The sequence below is a fragment of the Gavialis gangeticus genome, unplaced genomic scaffold (assembly GCF_001723915.1).
Source record: "Gavialis gangeticus isolate Ggan-Ray unplaced genomic scaffold, GavGan_comp1, whole genome shotgun sequence".
NCBI lineage: Eukaryota > Metazoa > Chordata > Crocodylia > Gavialidae > Gavialis > Gavialis gangeticus.
Genome location: NW_017729015.1, coordinates 10,249,713 through 10,254,413, shown reverse-complemented (window position 1 = coordinate 10,254,413; position 4,701 = coordinate 10,249,713).

Here is a 4,701-nt window from a genome sequence, read left to right as displayed (position 1 = left end):
AATGATTTAGTGACCTGGTCGTAAAAGGCCACCAGGTTGGTCTGACAGGACCTGCCGCTGATGAACCCGTGCTGGTTGCCCCTGAGCATGCCGTTCCCTGCTGGCCCCTCCTGGATGCGTGCCAGAATAATTTTCTCGAACAGCTTGCCCAGGATCGAGGTAAGGCTGACTGGCCTGTAGTTCCCCGGGTCCTCTTTTCTCCCCTTTTTGTAGATGGGAACCACATTGGCCACATGATCAAAGGAGAAATAAATATAAGTATTGGAATGTGCACTAATTTGCTAGATTATATATAAAGTTTCAAAAAATGCAACAAACTAGGCAAAAATAGTCAAAGGATACTGTGTCATTAGCCCTGTAGACATGCTAGTTAAATGCATGTCTCTTATTCAGATTCATCAAAATATAGCCTTGGCATCAGGATGGTGCCTCCAATACTTCCCTGTCTGTCATTTTTACACCTGAGTTAATATTGTCACACCTAAGTTAAGGTTTCTAGCTAAAGTTAAAAACAGTCTGCATGGGCTGTGAAATAGAAGAGAGACATTACCAGGAATGACTGGCAGACAGCAAAATTGCAGAGGAAAGGACAGTTTGAATCGTGGAACATCAAGACCATTAAAAAAAAGAGAGAGGGTTGTTAGCACCTGTGGAGTAGACAGAAATACGCAGGACACCAGGAGATGATAACGAGCCGTGAAGTCATAGATTCATAGATGTTAGAGTCGGAAGGGACCTCAACAGGTCATTGAGTCCAACCCCCCGCCCCGGGCAGGAAGGAGCACTGGGGAGTCATTGGGGCACCCAGTCATTGGACTTTCTCAGCACTGGCTGACTAGAAATGCTGCTGCCCCTCACAGGCAGGTGGTTTTAAAGTTTGATTGGAGCAGGAATCAAAGGCGGTTGCAACTGTCCTTCCCCACCCTGGATCTGCCCCTGCGCTTGCCCAGTATCACCCAGCAAGGCAGAGGCAGGACTTGAAACCACCTGGCAGTTGGTTGCTGTGACCTCTCTCCACAGGTTTAGCAAGACGGAGCTGTCCTGGAGTCAGGAGGGTGCACACAAGCAGTCCACACTTGGCTGTAGAGAATACACATCTGTCTGGATTTCTGCTTTGTCACTGGTGCAGCAAGAAAGAGATTTACTGGGAATGGGGCCGTTGTCAGAACCCCGCTCTGTATCTGTTAAAGAATCGGGAGTCACTGCCCGAGGCAGACCGGAGCCTTTGCTGCTTGTCTGCAGTGTTGTCCTTCTTCCCTTCCTGCTTTCTCCCATTTGGGAGCTGCCACCTTCTGTCCTGGGCGCCTACAGTTAACGCTGGCATTTCTGCTGCCTGGGACTTTGCTGGGTTGTCTGTAGCATCCCACGGCAGCACTGTCCTCCTCCTGCAGTCTCTCCCCATCCACCCCCAGCACTTTCCAGCTTGCTTGCTCACCATCCAGAATCAGAATCCAGATTTTCAACCTGGCTCCCGTTTTTATCATGTGCCCAGACTGTTGGTAAGGGTCCTCATTCTGCAGCCAGGATTTACCCCTGAATGAGGCTGACTGCATGTTGGGTTCCTGAGTGGGAATGCCACCAGGTTGTGTTGACAATAGCTGCTCCTCGCCCAGATCTAATGCCAAAGGCCTCCCAAATACTGGATCCTGGTGTGTGGGGCTGGGCATTTGCTTGGCCAGGCAGGCATGCTGCAGTCTTGTGTGCTCATTGCTTCATCTCCCATTGGTTCTTCTTGGCTGCGAGGAGAGGAGAGCACAACGCTATCAGGCCCAGGCAGGGTGTTTTTCTGCGGTGTGAGACGGGGAGACACTGGGTTAGATCCTGACTCTCAGATTCTTTGGAGTCCACGAAGGGACATGTTCCAGCGTAGAGAGTGCAAGGCAGCTTTGTTGGAAGCTGGAGGAATAGCTGGTCAGTGGGGTGTTGTGTGCATGCCTGGCTGTGCATGCACTTGTGCCAGCTGCTCAGCAAATGTCAACAGGCCAGGCAGGCTGCACTGAGACCAGCTCCTTCCCTGCACCCGGGCACCTTCCCCACAACTGCCACCAGCACCCACATCCCTGAGGGCGTAGCTGGAGCCCTGCATGCTGCCTCTATCTCAGCCAGGTGTATTAAGGAGAGGTTAATGCTAAGAGGATTAGCAGAGAGCTTCTGGGTTCCCGAAGGGGTGTTTCCTGTCAGCCCTAGACAGGCTCCAGCAACCCAGTCCTGTGCTGAAAGCTGGGGCCTGGAGCTTGGCAGAGTGGCTGCTGACAGGCTGCTGTCAGAGTCCTGGGACATTATCTGTGCTGTGAAGGCCTTTCCAGGTGTGTGCTTCTGAAGGACAGGCCGCAGAGCAGCCCCCAGCCCTTGCCGAGGGCTCCTCTTCCTTGTGCAAGCTTGTCAGGAGGTGAATGGGCAGGATGGAGCCCAGGGGATTCGTGAGCACCAGCTGAGACACCCGCTCCCAGGTGCCCAAAACTCAGGCTCTCACCCACCCTGCCATTCAGCACTGAACCCTCCCCCCCACCCCCGGCTCCTGCAGGGCATGCCAGCTTTGTTTTAGCACCTGGTAAAACTGCAGAGAAAACAGTTTCCAGACCCCATTCCATTTCCCTAGATACTGAAGTGATAACACCTCCGAAGACCAGTAATGGACACAGGCCCATGTTCACAGGTCTCATTGCTCACCTCATCCCATAAACACAGCCCTAAGGGCAGCCTCGGGCATTTCCACCTTCCTTCTCTAGCAGCTTTTATGCCTGTGCCCCGTGTTCGGCACAGAGCAAAGTGCTGCCAGGACCCGGGGCATTGCGTGCTGTTCTCAGCAAGGATGGATTTGAGCATGGGCTGAACTGCTTTGCTAGACTGGGGCTCTTGGAGCGTAGCTGCCCCCTCAAGCTCAAAGGAGTTGGGCCCAAATGGTGTAAAGCTCAAAGATACTGCCCATGGGGTAGATCCAGCCTGCAGAGCCATTTCACTCTGTCATAGGGCTTGTGGAGGGGCTGGAAATTTGGGAGGGGGGTGGAGGTGGGGCCCATCACCAACTTCCCAGGTACAGAGGCTCATTGAGGACATCAGAGGCAGGGTTGGGGCAAGCAGTGGAGGCATTAAGCCCTGCACTGCTGCTTACCCAGCTGCCACTTGTGCACCTGCCACCACCAGGTCTGGATACAGGTCATAAGGCTGGTCAAGTCTGAGACTCCTGTCCTAAGACAAGCTGCATGGACACATCCCAGAGGCATGGGGCTGGGCAAGGGGGCATGTCGGCAGAAGAAGCGGTGAATGAGAAAGCATTAATGCCTGCAGACCTGGAAGGTGCCTGGCTTGCAGGCCAGTTGCCATGTCGCCCTGCAAGGATCCTTGCACTATAAACCAGAATTAACATCCACTTCCCAGGGGGTGCACAGGACTTCACAAGGTGTCACAACCCACCCCCACACCCACCCCGCTTCCTCTTCCCAGACACGCATGCAACATTTAGCAAGGGGGAGAGCTGCAGTGATTGTGACATTATTTTTCCCGACGCCAGGTGGAACATGAGAAGCTTGCTCCAAAGATGTATGGAACCTCTAGGAAATAATATATTGTGTCTTTAATCGAGAATCAATTAATCATAATTGTGGGAGCTTTCCAAGAGCTCACTTTGCCTGAGTGGGAGCCAAAATGAATAAAATATCTAGTTAATACCCATGACATAATTCCCAAAACAGACATTCCCGGCTTCTCTCTCTAGGCTGAGGGCTTGTATTTTATCCGGAGGTAGCAGGAAACATTCAGCTCAGAGCAATGGCACTGGTTTCCACTGTTTGCAGCAATTTATTACGCCTAATGTTTCTAATAGGACACGAGGCAACGTCTCATTAGGGAGAGAGAATTCCCAGTTCCACGTCACACGTGCAGGAAGCCCCGTTCAGCAACGGGAGCGCGAGAGGAGAGAACCGCCAGCTGCAGGCCGGGGGTGCCTGGACACCGTGAGCTAAGCACTGCTCTGCTTTCAGCACCCGAGCAGCCCCTGGAGGGATGGGGTGGGGACATGGAGTTGCACCCCTTTAAAACCAGAGGGACGGCTCGCGTGCATGAAGTGGAGTCTCTCTGGAGGGGACTTAGACCAGGCCTCCGAGTGAAAGGCATGCTGTGTAGGCCTGTGCAAAGCAGCTAGTATTTGCTTTGGATTCCGATTCAGCCAATTTGTGGGACAGCGATTCGATTAGGTGATTTGCATCACTGTCCCGAATTGATTCAGCCAAATCTGATTCAGAAATTCGACTGCTGCTGAATCTCTGAATCAGCCAGGCCAGACCCGTCCCCCCAGCCCGGCAATGGCTGCCCGCCTGCCCCGCTACACTTGGGAAAAAAAAGTCCTGACTCAGCGGGTGCTGCCAGGTCGGGGGCAGTCCCCACTGCCCCCCACTGCTGCATGGGGGGCTCTGCCACAACCCCCCGACTCCCGCCTGCTCCCCCAGCACCCCACGGCTGCCCCGCCTGCCGCAGCTCCAGACCTTTAAGAAAAAAAAACAAAAAAAACCCCTGGGCTCACCAGTTCTTGCCAGGCAGGAGCAATCCCCACTGCCCCGCGTTGCATGAAGGGGCTCTGCGTGAGCCCCCCAAAGCCCTGAGGTCACTGCAAGAGCTGGTGGGGGGCGGTTCTTAAAGGGCTGGAGCTGGGACAGGCAGGACAGCCATGGGGGGGCTGGGAGAGTGGGCGGGGGTTGGGGGGCT